Consider the following 16,635-nt stretch of genomic DNA (forward strand, 5'->3'; position numbering starts at 1 on the left):
TACTTTTCTTGCTGCTTTCATGTGATTTTTGCAGGTCCTGGCTCTGCCATTTTTATGTCATCCTATTACATATTTTTTAAGTATTTTAAAATGTAAAGCTAAGCATGTAATGTAAATGTAAAGCTAAGCAAAAGACTATTTTGCTTTCCACTGTGATGATGATAATATTTACATGTATTATCTCAGTTAATCCTCAAAATAATCCTTTTAGATGGGTACTATTATTATCCCAGTCCACAAACAAAGAAAATATAGTATACAGTGTTTAAATAATTTGCCTAAAATCAATAAGAACCAAGTGGTAGAAACTGGATTTAAACTCATGCTATTTGGCTCTAGAATCAAGGGCCATGAGGCATTGTGAAAAAACTAAGAATTATTAGAATTAACAATACGTCATTTAGTATTTTATAAATATTAACCCATGACATAGACTTTTCTTTATTGAACTCCAGATTACTGTAGGAGTAAGAAGCATTCATACCAGATATTTCTTGTGAAGTAATTTTAATATTTTTGATAAAGGCAAACTATTAAATATATAACTGAAGAGTCTTTGATTTTCAGGTTTATTAGAATTTTCATATAAGAAATCTAAAAAATCAAAAACAAAATCCATTATCAGACATAATTTTGTTGTTGTTGTTCAAGAAGATATTGCCACTATATTTTTGAGATCCAGTCCTCCATCCTGATGCTAACATCTTTTCTGAGGTATTGGTTTAGTTTCAATTCAGTCCAGTCGCTCAGTCATGTCCAACTCTTTGCGAGCCCATGGACTGCAGCACGCCAGGCCTCCCTGTCCATCACCAACTCCCAGAGTTTACTCAAGCTCATCTCCATCCAGTCGGTGATGCAATCCAACTATCTCATCCTCTGTTGTCCCCTTCTCCTCCCACCTTCAATCTTTCCCAGCATCAGGGTCTTTTCAAATGAGTCAGTTCTCCCCATCAGGTGGCCAAAGTATTGGCATTTCAGCTTCAGCATCAATTCTTCCAGTGAATATTCAGGACTGATTTCCTTTAGGATGGACTGATTGGATCTCCTTGCTGTCCAAGGGACTCTCAAGAGTCTTCCAGGACCAGAGTTCAAAAGCATCAATTCTTCGGTGCTCAAGAAGACTATCTTTGTTTAACTTTAACTTGGAACGTGCTCACTGCCTTGGTTTAGCTTGTTAAATTTCAATTCAACAAAAATTTGAGAGTGTTTACTTCGTGCCAATTGCTGGGCATACAACGGTGGATAAAGCAGGTTCTGTCATTAAGAGGTTCATAGAAGAGTGGAAAAGTCATGGAATAATGACAGGTATTATAAAAGCGGAAGCACAGATATTATGGGATAATATGATGAGAGACTAGAAAAGGCATTCTTGAGGACAGGACATTTAAAATGAGACCTGCAGGACAGGGTGCAGTGATGGGAAGTCTTGGCAGAGGAAACAGACATGTGAGGGTTGGAGGTCGAGAAAGAATGTGGTTTATTCAAGAACTGAGAACTTATCATGGCCAGAAAACAGAAACTATGCAGAGAGGCAGTCATGGAAATAAAAGGACTTGGCTGAAAGATCTTGTTTGTGCAAAAGCATTTGTTTAGATGAGTTAAAAGTCCCCCAAAGAGAAACACGCTATCTTCATACATAAATATTCTTTTAGCACATCGTTAAGAAGTTGCCCAATGGCAGCATACGTGATAGGATTCTACTCTCTTGTTGATAGTTTTAAATGAAGAATTGCCTGTGTTCTGCAATAGAGCTAAAATCTACCAGGAGAGAGGGACAAAAGGTTCATGAGCAAATTGGTAAAAGCAAGCCAAAAATACAAAACTTAAAAGAGAGACACAGGGAATGAAAACAAATCTTACCTGAAGAGAACAATACCACTGAAGTTATTCCAAAGTCTTCTCTAATTCAGACTGTCTTCTCTGCTTAGGTATTTTACAAAACATCAATTCCTATCTCCATGACAGCTTTTTGAAGTATTACATTTCCTTCTTTCACACGAGGAAACCAAGGTTCAGAACCATATATGACTTCACTCACTTAGCGAGTACTTATTGAGTGCCTACTACAGGCTGGCTTGTCAGCGAACCTAGGCTATTGGGAACTTATATTCTAGCCGGAACTTATTCAAATTCACACAGCTGGTAAATCTCAGCTAGAAAGACTAGACTCTCCTCTTGCACCACACTGAACAGGAAAGGGCTGCTGTTTTCTTAAAAAGTGATCCAGAAGGCCCTAAATGTTTCACTAACAATAAACTGTACTATAATATCAGTTCAATTAAGCTCTCCATTATCTGCTGCCAATACAACCAGTGTCTTGATTTCCAGCTGTAGGCAAAGATACCTAATGGGAGGCCGATTGAGCCCCTTCATCAGGCAGTTAGAACCATTCAGATCCCTGAGGACTGAGGAACACGGACATCTTCCCACTGGAATGTCACTTGCTTCTTCTTGGCTCCACCTCCCATTCTCCTTTAATCTCTCTTGAAGTGAAGTCGCTCAGTTGTGTCCGACTCTTAGTGACCCCATGTAGCCTACCAGGCTCCTCTGTCCATGGGATTTTCCAGGCAAGAGTGCTGGGGTGGGCTGCCATTTCCTTCTCCAGGGATCTTCCCGACCCAGGGATCGAACTCCAGTTTCCTGCATGACAGGCAGACGCTTTACCGTCTGAGCCACCAGGGAAGCCTCTTAGTTCCTTGTGTATTTTGAGCTCTCAGGAAAAAGACCTCAAAACCCAGGTCCTCTCCATCTTCTAAGGACATTTAAGGTCCCCTGGGGTCCTGCTCCTCATTCTGATGTGCTCATTTTGGTGTCCTGGTTCCAGGCCCTTGACTCCAGCCTCAAAATGAAAAGGCAGGACGTCCCCGGTGGTCCAGTGCCTAAGAATTCACCTGCCGCTGCAGGTGACGTGGGTTTCACGCCTGCTCTGGGAAGGTCCCACATGTCTCAGGGCAACTAAGCCCGCATGCCTCAACTACTGAGTTCAGGCTCCAGGGCCCGGGAGCCACGACAAGAGAAAGCCCACACGCAGCGGTGAAGACCCAGCAGGGCCAAAGCCAATCAGATCAATAAAAAAAATCAATAACGTGTTTTAAAAAGGAAAAGCCTAAGATATTTATCTTCCCTAGTTTTTAAGAGTTCCTATCACTTCCCTCTGCTCCCATCCCAACACTCTGAATGAAGAGCAATGTCATCCCATGTCATGTGTCCGGAGAGACTCCCACAGACCCACTCCTCTACGATTCTCTGAGCAAGTAAAGGAGGAAGGCATAGGAAAGAGGAAGAACGGTAGGTTTGTCCTCGGTTCTTCCCTTTGAAATACTTTCCAGGATTGTAGGTAGGTAGGCAAGAGATGAGAAGGGAGGAAATGTATTTTTGTTATTGTTGGTTTGCACTTTTCTTATAGTCTCAAAAATACAGCCTCAACAGAACACACTTTATACTGATGACTTCACCCATGAGACTTTTCTGTCCAGATTTAACAAGCTGAAATTCTTTTAGATTTCTCTTCTATATCCTCACTTTTAGATCCTTTGAAATCTAAGACGGTCTCTATATTTGCATTACTAAGTTGAAAAAAGTGGAAGTGTTAGTCACTCAGGCGTGTCCGACTCTCTGTGAGCCGATGGACTGTAGCCCCCCAGACTCCGGTGCCCATGGAATTCTCCAGGCAAGAACACTGGAGTGAGTGGCCATTCCCTTCTCCAGGGGATCTTCCCGACCCAGGGATCAAACCCTGGTCTCCTGCATTGCAGGCAGATTCTTTATCATCTGAGCCACCCGGGTAGATCAAATTACTAAGTTATCATTAGTTAAATTTTCAAATAAATATTAGCAGGCTACTTGGCCAAGTAGGAAGAGTTTTTTCCTAAGGAGATGCTCTTCTGAAAACACAAGCAGATTCATGCAGCATCAAGCAATCCTGGAGGAGTGCAGACCCTGTCTGCCTTGTGATGTGTGTCTTGTCTTAATATCAGCTCACATAGCATCCTTGGTGTCCTTCTGTGACCTTCTCACCAAGGAGATGCATATCTAGTGAAATTCATCCAGCCTGCAGTCTTATACAAACAAATACAACTGGAGCAGATGAGAGATTAATGACCCAAGCTAAGAGAACATTAGAACAGCACACAACCCTCCAGATTTAACTGCTCATGAGCTAATGCACTGACTTGCTGGGATCATCAGAGAAGACACATCACCTGTTTTCTCTCTTGGTAGATGTTGGGGAAAATATGAACACTTTCAGCGTCTTCACTGAAACTTTGGCATCAAAGCAAAGTTTACAGTTAGAGAGCCTCCACATCCCATGTCATTTTGAAGAATTGTTTCACTTTCAGAGATTAAAGTATATCATGAAGTTCTGTGGATTCTTCCCCACGTCTGCTCTCATCTCTTCATTGATCCTGCCCCTTCTCTTTCTGGATGTAGTCGTATCTTGCATGGAATTTTTCAGTAGCCTCTGAATTGATCTTCCCACTTTCACCTCTCCAATCCATTCTCCACACAGTACTCAGAGATACAACATCATTCCCCTCCCCCAATGGCTTCCCTTGAATGAGAAGATAAGATCTGAGATCCCCAACATGGGCTCTGCCCTCCCTACTTCTCCAGCCCCTGCTTTGCTCTCTAAATCCCAACAATATTCTGACCTTGACTTCTCTTGAAATTCCAAGTTCTTTCCTGCTTCAAAGATTTTGCACACATTATTCTCTTGTCCTAGAATACCCTTTCCTCATGCTTTGTTTGATTAACTCCTGTTCATCCATCACATCTCAGTTTAAGTATCAGTTCCTTAAGAGGCCTCTCCACTCATTCCGCCTATCAGAACTTTCTATCATCTCTCATGGCGCTCACTTTCCAAATTTATACCTTAACTTGTGTGTTAATTTGTCCCATGTCTACCTACTTCACTATAATCAATCTCTAGGCAGACGTGGACGTTGACACCTTGGATCCCACTGTTCCCAGTGCTCCGAGTAGTGTCTAGCACAATGTGACATGCTCAACAGATAATTAGTTAGTGAAGGAGCAGATGAATATTTGTGAAGGGAAGGGAATCATAAATCCCCCAAACATGTCTTGCAGAAGCCTTCCTATAGACAATACGAGACTTCCAGAAAACCCAACGGACCTCCTCCTAAAGGCATGGCACTCCATGGTTAGTGAAATCTGGGGGGCGGGGGGGATAGTGCACACTACCCCTCCCTCTGATATACTGTGCTGAGTTGCTCAGTCATATCCGACTCTCTTTGTGACCCTGTGGACTGTAGCCCACCAGGCTCCTCTGTTCATGGAATTCTCCAGGCAAGAATACTGGAGTGGGTTGCCATGCCCTCCTCCAGGGGGTCTTCCCCACCCAGGGATCAAACCCAGGTTTCCCGTATTGCAGGTGATTTTTTCCCGTTTGAGCCACCGGGGAAGCCCCTATTGCTCCCAATCCATTAACTCTGCAGATACCCTTGACTGATTCTGCCTCCATCACTCCTACTCCCTACGTCCACCCCCACCCCTGACAACTTGCTCTGAGAAGGGAGTTGAGAGATCTTTTTAAAGACTCTGACCCTTCATGTGGTCACCTAAGACCCTCACTGTCTTCTCTTTTCAGATCCTGTGCCTGTGAGCCACACAGGCTACTCTTGCTTCCTTTTTTTTTTTTTTTAACATTTGATTTTTTTTTTTTAATTTAATTTTCATTTTATGTTAGAGTATAGCTGATTGACAATCTCGCTTCTTGCAGTTATTGCGAACAAGCCCCCTCCTGCCAGCTCCATTCATCAGATGTGCTTGGACCCGGGCTCCAGCCCTTCACTCACCCTCGCCTCTCCGCCCCACCCTAGTGCTCAGCTCGCTTCCGAAACTCAGCTTGGTGGCCCAGTTCTGGCCCCACTGAAGGAGCAGCCCAGTTTGGCTTTCTTCCCTCCTAAGGGCAAAGCCTACATTCACCCTTAAAATCTCTCCTTTGCTGTTTGGAGAACATTTCAGCCTGGCACAAAGCCTCTGGCCAGTGCCAGGCCAAACGAAGGCGTTCCCCACGAGACACGAGGCCATGGGAATCCCCTGGTGGCCAGTGGTTCAGACCGCAGCCTCCCCTGCAGGCGGGCTGGGCCGGTGGGGGAACTAAGGTCCCACCTGCCAGCGCCGTGGACGGGAAAAAAGGTCAAATAGCAGTGGCCCTTACCCACCTCTGAGACCCACCCTCTGGTCTCCCATGAATATTCCCTTTGGCCCGTCCTTCACACATGTTCTCAGCCCTGAACACTTTGCCCACTCCACCCCCACCCAACCTCCCATGGAATCTGTAACCAAATCTAATTCCTTTGTCCAGTTAATCTCCAGATCTAAGAAGCCCTTTTCGTCCCCCTCAACTACTCATCATGATTTGTTCACATTCAGCTCATGAGAGTCTCTGCAGAAAGATGAAAACAGGACTGACTCAAATTTTTATTCCATCCTTGTAACTTACCAGCTCGAGCAAATAACTTAATACCTTAAAGTCTCATTATAAAAAAAAAAAAAAAAAAACCCTATGAAATGGGAATAATATCCCCTTAGGACATCTGGCTACCGGCATAGATGTGTCATTTCATAAGCATTCAGTAAACGTGCAAGGAGGAACCCTTTTGTCAATAGCAAAAAAAAAAAAAGAAGCCTTTATTTCCGGCTGCATCAGGTCTTGGTTCGGCACTCAGAACCTCCGTTGCAGCTCACACATGTCTCTTTAATTGTGGCGTGGGCTCCAGAAGGAGGCTCCATCTGTGTGGTTCATGGACTCAGTTGCCCCACAGCACATGGGATCCTAACTCCCTGACCAGAGATCAAACCCACACCCCCCTCTCTGGAAGGTGGATTCTTAACCACTGGACCATCAGCGAAGTCCCTGGAAGCCTTTTTTTACACACATGATTCTTTTCACATACATACTAGATGCTGAGAGGAATCATGAGAGCAGCAGAGAAAGGGAGACATACATGGACAGGAAAGCTGATTCTTTGGACCTTAAAAGATAAGCAAACTATGAATTGGAGGGTAAGGAAGGGAAACCCTCCAAGACGGCTAACATGATGAAAACCTGAGCGCTTGATGACATTGGGACCACGGGAGGCAGAGCTGAAGCAAATGAAGGGAAAAGCAGAAAATCAGCCCACACAGGAAGAATAGAGCCAGCTAAAAGAAGACAAGACCCAAGTGAGATCCAGGTTTTCCCTGCCTCCGTGGCTTTGGGCTCTCCCATCTCTACAAGTGGATCCTTCAGAACACATATCAAAGCTGTGTGTTTATTTGTAACTGAATGAACCCAGTCCAGGGAGTGACGTGGTGTGCACCTCACCCCAGAAACTAATTAAAGTTTGTAACATGCAAATGCCATCTAAGATGGTTGTTATGAGGATCTCGCTGGAGATCCTGTAAATGCTTTGGTCTAAGCCTGGATGTGGTGACAGGGGCAGGGACCTCCCAGTCTGCTCCTTGACCTTGCATCACTCTGCTTGTTCTTTAGATGTTTGCTGACATCATGGAAAGGCAGTTGTGAAATAGTCCCAGTGAGTTCACATTTGCAAAAGTTCTTGGCTTGTCTATAAAATGCCAGGATTTTTTTTAAAAAAGTAGACTCAAGGTAAATTTCTATTTGCACTTATTGCTTTACTTCTTTGAACCTCAGTATCTCTGGTTAGATCATGATAGTAATACCAGCACTAGCTCCAGACACATAAAACAACACTAAAGCTGACAGGACAGGCATTTTACCCGTATTCTGACACATAGTCTACACAACAGTCCTAAGAAGTAAGGTAGTGTTGTTATCCCCATTTTACAGATGAGGAAACTGAGGCACAGAGATATGTTAACTTGCTCACAGTTGCACACTTAGAGGGGGTGGGTTAAAACTCAAGCAGGGCATCTGCCTCCAGAGCCCATGGTCTCGATCCTTTCGCCATATTGCCGGTGCCATGAAGGTAAGCATCTTGACTTCATCCTGACTTCATGGAGAGAGAAATGGAGTTGTGAAGCAATGAAGAGTGGGTTCAGCTCACTGCACAAGTAGATCAGTGACAAAGTCACAACCCTACCACACTGGCCCTTCCTTGGCTCAATTTCTCTACCAACTGATCTGTGTAAAGATGCTTGTCGTCTTGTCATCATGCTTCCATTTTTAATGGTTCCCAAGGCAGTGGCACTTGAGGTTGAAGAGACAAAAATACATTTCAAAAACAAGCTGCTCCATCCTCCAGCTAAAATGTCATTTTCCTAAAGCTCAGGAGTCCTAATAAAAATCAAAAACAGCCAACCCTAGCCTTTTGGCACACCACAGAGTAATCTTACAGGGTCCAAAGCCCAAGAAAATGGACAGGTCCCTCCTCTTTTGTAGGAGCCCAGGGAATGTCAACATCAACAGGTTAGACCACAGGCCTCTGGGCCTTTTTCAGACCTGAGGTTACACATGTAAAGATAGGAGAATTTTACTTTTAAACACTTGAAACTTCACAGATTCTTTTTAAAGTCTCATCCTTCCTCCTTCACCAAAAAAGAGAAAATAGAATTTGGGGAGCAAAACCAAGCTCTCGATGGGAGTTGCTTAAAGAATTGATAACACTGTCCCTGCTTTTCAAATACATATTAGAAATACCCGGGCATCTTAAACGTTGCAATCCTAGAGAATTTCTTCCGGCTTCTGACTTAAGGGCTCACTGGTACCTCAGATTTTGACACAGTTTTAGAAAAGAAAAATCAGTCTGGGGCTCTGTTGTCCTCCAGAAACTACAGCAGCAATAGAGTGGAGAAGGTCCAACCAGGGGCGGTCTCACCACGGAGCTGTGAGGATCTGCGGAATGTCTCCGTGGATGGGAGCTACCCCCAGTAATCAGACTGCAGGACGAGGACAGAAGGCAGCCGATGCTATGTGCTAGAGCCAGCCAAGACTGAAGTAATAATAGACATTTCATGTGGCCTGTTCCGCCTGTCGAAAATAGTCCAAAGGTTTTCCAGAAGCGGCAGTCAGAAGCCCTACTCAGAGCCAAGGCCAGCAACTGCAAACAAAGTTGCCAGGCCCTTCTCTCCCACTCTGTGTTGTGTTATTTTGTGGGGTTTTTTCCCCCCTTGGTATTTGAAACTTGGATGTGAGCTCTGGTTGATAGAAAAAGCACAAGGCTTTCCTGCTGCTGCGCGTACAAAGGTCGGGTCATTGAAGGCAGAGGCCATCTACAAAGGTCGTGTCATTGAAGGCAGAGGCCGTCTGCATGGGGAGGGAAGTGGTGGCCAGTGGGAAGCAGTTCTTTCCACATGGGCAGGGTGAAGACCTTCCAGGAGGGTGAGATAATCATTTTTAGCTTAGTTTTCAATTCATGTCCAATTTGGCTTAACCTCCCCTACGTTGAGGCTATACGATGGTATTCAATTTTACTACTGGCTTGGCACCGCAAAGCGACAGGCCTGATTTGGGTTAATGCCCTTTTTAGCAGGGAACAGCTACGTGGAAATTAGGTGGAACACCATGTCTTTAGGGGGACTGTCATTCTATGAGAGATTGGCTAACACGGAGCCTTTCCTTTTAGAAAAAGACTAAGCTATGTCTTTCACAAATACTCAGGAAACTGAAGCTCAGCTTCCCTCAGATAAGTTATATGACAAAAAAGAGGCGCCTCTGTTCAAACAAATAAATCATCAGAGGGAACGGTAGAAACATAAACATGAATTTGCTCATAAATATTTCACATTTTTTGACCTTCTCATAAGTCAGTTTTTCCTTAGGTTTTTAAGTTTAGAACAGAGAATGCCAAGCACACAGGAAGTACACAAAAAATACTGACGTGGATGACTTCATCTGTATTGAGCCAAGCGTATTATTATGTATATAACTAATGATAGCATGAGTTGAACTAATAAGACAAACAGTGAAATGGCCAAAAATTACTAGCACTATAAACATAGCTCATTCCTGGAGGGAAAGATCACCCCTAATTGGAAGAAGTCTCAGGGTTCACAGTCTCACTTTTCTGAGCTCATCGCACGTATGCAATGATTGACTGCCCTGTACATTAATCAGCCCTGACGACATCCCCATGAGATAAATGGACAAGGGGTATCGTTTGCTCCATATGGTGGATGAAGCAGACCAAACGTGGAAAGGAAGTGACTTGCCTGATGTCCCTGAGAAGTCAGAGGAGGAACTGAGATTAGAACCCACAAGCTTCTTCTTTCTGTGCAACCAACCCACAACCCCTTACTGCCAAGTCAAGCACAACCCCAGATCCTCTCGGAAAAACTGGTCCTCCCTCGTCACTGCAGACAGCATCATCGGTCTGGGTGCTGGGGGCTGAAAAGAGAAGGCAGCCAAGCTAAGGTGCCAACATCCCCTCAGAAAGAAAGAATCGCATACATCTTTAAGCCTCAGAGTTTATTTTTGAAGTGCCCTTCTCAGTAGTTAGATAAACGCTCAGCAATTTGAGAAGGAACTTTATCTTAAAGAAAAATAAGGGATGAAAAGGGCGATTATGAAGGGCTTTCTCCAGATTAAAAGGATTTGAAACCTTTCTGTTCAATGAACTTGGAATGAAGTTCAAATTCAGTTCATAAGCTTATCTCCCAATTTCATTTTTTAAAGTACCTCAAACATCGACTCCCACTCAACTTGATCAAAAGCTCCTTCTGCTTCAAGAGACCGAACAGCAATCAGCCCTCTTGCTCATGTAGCCAAGTCAGTGTTCTTAATCGGCATAAAAAACACTAGGAGCCAAAGGGAGGCTTTTTAATAAAAAGTGGTTTGATGTGGCTCCAGGCTGGTGGCAGCCTTCTCAGCCCAGAAAAATATGCGGCAACTCCCCAAATACGCAAAGAGGCCAAAGAACAGGGGCACATTACTGCACAAATATTTCTCAGGCCTCAAGTCCCCGGTTGTTTGGCCCTTTTCTCTCAGTTTACTCCCCTCCCACCCCAACAGCACTCCACATTGCCCACCCTCATTCCGACCAGGATTTCAGTGCCCCTTCTCCTTCCTAAAAATATGCCATTTGGACTTTTCTTCTTCCTCCTCTCAACAGATTGCTCCTAAATCCATTAGGTGGGGCAAGGCACAGACCTAAGAGGGGATCAGAACTGGCTGTTGGAGCCCCAGCACGGGGAGAAGGGTGTCCCCAGAGTGGGTCCGCTGGGGGTGCTTCGGCCAGCAGCAGGCCGGCTTGGGGTAGCGGAGTCCCCGTGGAGTGAGAGGGTGCTGCCAAGTGTAACATATCAGAGTCCGTGCAGATCAGAGGGCGTTCCTGCAGGGGTCAGAGGGCGGGAGTGGGATAAGAAACCAGTTACACAGAAGTGATAAATCACATGAGTAACTTACTAAGGACAGGGCGAGCTAAGTTTCTCACTGTTGGAGAAAAGTGAAAGTGAAAGTCGCTCAGTCCTGTCCAACTCTTTGTGACCCCATGGACTATACAGTCCATGGAATTCTCTAGGCCAGAATACTGGTGGGTAGCCTTTCCCTTCTCCAGGAGATCTTCCCGATCCAAGAATCGAACCCAGGTCTCCCTCATTGCAGGTGGATTCTTTACCAGCTGAGCCATAGGAGAGCTGCAAATATTGAAACAGAAATGGACTCTGCAGTTGTTTGATCAGAACTGGCAGTGTCTAAGTGAATCATGCGGAGGAGGCCATGGCACCCCACTCCTGTGCTCTTGCCTGGAAAACCCCATGGACGGAGGAGCCTGGTAGGCTGCAGTCCATGGGGTCGCTAGGAGTCAGACACGACTGAGCGACTTCACTTTCACACATTGGAGAAGGAAATGGCAGCCCACTCCAGTGTTCTTGCCTGGAGAATCCCAGGGACGGGGGAGCCTGGTGGGCTGCCGTCTGTGGGGTCACACAGAGTCGGACACAGCTGAAGCGACTTAGCAGCAGCAGCAGCAGCAGCAGGTGAATCATGGTTTCCAATGTATTCATCTAGATACAGAAATCAATGTGTGTATACCCACATACCTACTATGGAAGGTAGAGTAATGGATTCCCCAAATGTCTCCTTCTTAATGCCCCAAACCTGTGACTATGTTACCTCACAGGGCAAAAGGGACTTAGTGGATATAATTACGTATCCTGAGACGGGAAACTTATCCTGGATTATCTAGGGGGCGGGGGGTTCCAATATAATCACAGTGGTCCTTGTGATTATGTTGGAAGGCAGGAGGGTCAGAGATGTTATGACAGAAGTAGAGGCAGGAAAGAAAGATTTGAAGACACTGCGCTGCTGGCTACTTGACATTTGTGACAAAGAGGCCACTAGCTAAGGAATGCAGGCAGCTTCTGAAGCCAGAAAGGCAAGGAAATGAAGACTCTCTGAGAGCCTCCGAAAAGAACACGGCACTGCTGGCGCCTTGATTTGGAGCCTTCTGATCTCCAGAACTTACGGTAATAAATGTGTATTGTCGCGAGCATTACAGCAGCAGGGGGAAAGTAGTACATGTATACACTGGCTAGTTCTGTGCAATCAGAGCCTGAGAGACGATCCCCAGTAACGAGGAGCATGTGTGTGCGTGTAGCCCCTCAGACGTGTCCAACTCTGTGTGAGCCCGTGGACTGTAGCCTGCCAGGCTCCTCTGTCCATGGGATTCTCCAGGCAAGAATACTGAAGCAGGTTTCCATTTCCTCCTCCAGGGGATCTTTCAGACCCAGGGAGTGAACTCGCATCTCTTGTATCGCCCACATTAGCGGGTGGATTCTTTGTCACCACCCCACCTGGGAAGCCCAACGGAAGTGTACCCAACTTATACTGTGTTGGCCAAAAAGTTCACTCAGATTTTTCTGTAACATCTTATGGAAAAATTCAAACAAATTTTTTGGCCAATCCAATAAATACCATTCTCCACTAAAAAGAACCAAGCCTCCTTGGAGAAATGGCTGATTCAGGGCTGGAGCCTGGAAAGTATAGGTAAATTTGCAATATATCTTGTGTCAGAAAGAAAGAAGCGCTGAAAGAATGATGAGGCTTTGTCAAAAGGACACATAAGTCAGCTCAAAAGGGCTGTGGTTAAACAAATCCAGGAAAATCTGAGCATCAAAATACACAATGATAGTAACAGATTATAAACCATTGACTAAAATGGAAATACAAACCTTAAAGACAAAAATCAATAAATGAATGAATTTGAAGCTTGATTAAGATCAGGACATTTACATCATTACAAAATGCCTCCTCACAAAATACTAAACAATTGCAAAAGGGAAAAAGATAACTATACAACAATGCAGCTTGGCAGATAACATCTTAATCAAAGTATCAAAGTGAATATTATCACTAAAGGGACAAATCAAAATCATGCCACCCAAATGGGTTGCAATCAGAAGACCACATCATCATCAATCCTGTAATATTCCTGCCAAAGATGTGCAAACTTAATCTACTTGTGTGCAAACATCTGACAAAAACAAACCAAGGGGCATTCTACAAAACAACTGGTCCAGAGTCCTCAGAATTTTTTAAATCACAAAATTCAAGTCAAGACTGAGGGATTTTTCCAGATTGGAGATTACAGGGATGTGACAACTAAAGGCAACATGTGATTCCAAACTGCATGTTTTTTCTATAAAGGAATTTGGTGAAATTTGTACGAGATCTGAGTGTTAGATCATAGTAACCTATCAGGGTTAATTCCCTAATTTTGGTAGATGTACTGTGGTTCCATAGGTCACAGAGGTCCCCAGCTTCCGGGATCTGGTACCTGATGATCTGAGGTGGAGCTGATGTAATAATAATAGAAGCAAAGTGCACAATAATTAATGTGCTTGAATCATTTCAAAACCTTCCCCACCCACCCCCTGGCCCTGATCCATAGAAACATTGTCTTCCACAAAAGCAGTCCCTGGTGCCAAAAAGGAACAAAGTTTTAGGGACTATGTTACTCTCATATGATTCTGGAACAAAATTCTTTGCTTATAACTTTTCTATAAATTGGAGATCATTTCAAAATATTTTAAATGTATCACCTTTAGTCTCCAATTCTTATTCTGTAATAAGGTCTTCTCCCTTCAACCGTGGCTTTAGTTCTCTTGGTAGAAACAAATATTTTTCATTGTCCCGGGAGTCAGAGCATCTCCCATCGGCCGCTCACCTTGGAGAATGTTTTGCATTTGGGGCACAGCGCCTGGCAGGGCTGGCAGCAGCACTGATTGAATCCCGGGTGGCGTGAAATGGTAAGGAGAGGTGTGAAAAGATTTTGAAAAGCAGTCAGAATGTTCTTGCTTCACTTTTTAAAAATTTCCTAACATCTGATTAAAGTACCCAAGCTCACTGTAGAGAGTCGAGAAAGAAAGTTGAGTATTATCTGTTAGAATTTTTGTTCTACCATCAATTTAATATCACCAGGGCTCTCTGTTAAAAAAACAAAAAACAGATCAATCTTTCTGAGAGACTCAGCCTGAAGGGCTGAGGTTCTTAGAATGTCACTGTTTTCTAAATCCCAGCTCGTCTTTTCTTTAGCTTTCCTTGGCAGATTAATCCCATTTCTCTTGAGCATTTATGTATACTTAGACAAGCCTAAGTGATATTTCAGGCTTCAGAGAAATCTGGCAGAGTGCAAAATACAGTTTAAAGTAGAAATTATACTGGTCCATGTCTCTCCAAGGAGTCTGTCCAAAAATCTTATGCCACCCATTAAAAACAAATATTTGTCTTGTTTTTTAAAAAGAAGCTATAAAAGATAATTTGGGACAACCAGGGGAAAATAAACACTGGTTCAGTATTAGAAATTAGGGAATTTATTCTGTTAGACATGATATTGGTGTTTGGGTAAGGAGGAAAGTATCCCTATTTGGGGAATGGGGTAGTATGTGTATAGAGTATTTAGATATAAAATATCACAATATTGGTCATTTTATTTTAAATGGTTCCAAAATCTGTATATATGCACACACAGACATATCTTTATATGAATCAAATATGGTAAAGTGGAAAACCGTTAACTATGGTTGAATCTAAGTGGTAGGTATAGGCTGCTGCTGCTGCTAAGTCGCTTCAGTCATGTCTGACTCCCAGCGACCCCATGGACTGCAGCCTACCAGGCTCCTCCGTCCATGGGATTTTCCAGGCAAGAGCACTGGAGTGGGCTGCCATTGCCTTCTCTGAGTAGGTATATGAGTGTCCATTATATTGATTTTGTGAGATTGTAAAATCTTTATGTTTATCTTCTATATTCTAACATCTATCCTCTTTACTTCACTCACAAGCCTATCTTAAAAAGACTTGGGGAGTTGTGGGTGCATCCCATGCTACATACATTTTAGGATGAATTTAGCTGGTTTGTGGTTGTTTATGAGGGGACGACAGGGGGTCTCAAAATCATTGCTTCGTCATTCAGTCATGTCCAACTCCTTGTGATTCTGTGGACTATAGTTTGGCAGGCTCCTTGATCCTTGGGATTTTTCAGGCAAGAATACTGGAGTGAGTTGCCGTTTTCCTCCTCCAAGGCATCTTCCAGACCCAAGGATCAAACCCATGTCTCTTGTGTCTCCTGCATTGTAGGTGAATTCTTTACCACTTGAGCCATCAGGGAAGCCCTCCAAATCATTATACACCTGCTTTTAAGTTCTAGACTTAACATTTAGTATCCATAGTGCTATTGCCTTTGCCATCAGGCTATCTGATGTAAATGTTCTCATCCTGGAAGAAGCTGGAATGTTAAATGAGCTTGCTCCGTCTCTCTCCCACTACTTTATTTTATCTTTATGTTATTATTACACTATTATTGGCTGTGCTGGGTCTTCATTGCTGTGAGGGTTTTTCTCTGGTTGTGGGAAGCAGGAGCTACTCTCTCGTTGCCGAGTTCGGGGGTGTCTTCTCTTGCTGCCGAGCGCAGGCTTTCCTGCCCGCGGGCTTCAAGAGCTGCAGCTCCCAGGCTCTTGGGCACAGGCTCAGCAGCTGCGGCAAATGGGCCTCGTTGCACTGCAGCATGCGGGATCTTCCCGGACCAGGGATCAAACCCGCCTCTCTGCATGGGCAGGCAGGTTCTTTACCACTGAGCCCCAGGGAAGCCCTCTCCCACCACTTTCAAAAGATGCTACTTCTTTCCCAGGGATGTAGAGTGTGCCTCACCTTGCCTTTGCTCCGCGTCTCCCTGAAACACCCAGACAGATCAGCATGTGCACAATCACACACAGAGGCCTCGCTTGCTCGGGTGTCACTTCCTGACTCCTCCAGGCACAATCAGCTGCTCAGTCCTCTGGGCGCCCACAGCGTTTTGTTCATGCTCCTAAAGCAGTGCTTACCACTTTGGTCATATATATATTTGTTCATCTGTCTTCCCCATAGGTTTTGAGCTCTTCTAAAGGAGAAACCATGTATTATTTCTCTTTTCCAGTGACTGACACATAGTAAGTGCTCAATAAAAGCTTGTAAGTGAAAGAGTGAATGAGGGCATGAATAAAGGCCTTTGAGTTGGGGTCTAGGCAAGATCTAATAACTTGTCAAACCGTGGGAGCCATCAGCAACGTTCCTAATGCCATCCTTGAGATCCTGACACTTAATCTTAAGATCCTGATCCTTAATGCCATGCAGAGGCATTAAACAGCAGCCACTGCCATGAGATTAAAACCAAAGAACATTAGAGGTATTTAAAGATTAAGGCTCTTTTCCCTAACAAGTTTCACTTCTTTTTTTCA

General features: G+C 44.2%; 1 long non-coding RNA gene across 2 annotated transcripts in view; it reads right to left on the bottom strand.

Annotated features, from left to right (window-relative positions):
* Window positions 1-16,635, bottom strand: part of LOC133048129 (uncharacterized) — a 79,468-nt gene that overhangs the window by 61,943 nt on the left and 890 nt on the right. The window contains exon 3 of one of the 2 annotated variants that reach the window (XR_009690959.1): window positions 10,904-11,255. The exons of the other annotated variant lie outside the window; for it this stretch is intronic. This is a non-coding gene — a long non-coding RNA (uncharacterized LOC133048129). Of the gene's footprint in view, window positions 1-10,903; window positions 11,256-16,635 lie in introns of those variants that run through there. 2 annotated transcript variants of the gene reach the window in all.

Source organism: Dama dama, chromosome 28 (assembly GCF_033118175.1).
Source record: "Dama dama isolate Ldn47 chromosome 28, ASM3311817v1, whole genome shotgun sequence".
NCBI lineage: Eukaryota > Metazoa > Chordata > Mammalia > Artiodactyla > Cervidae > Dama > Dama dama.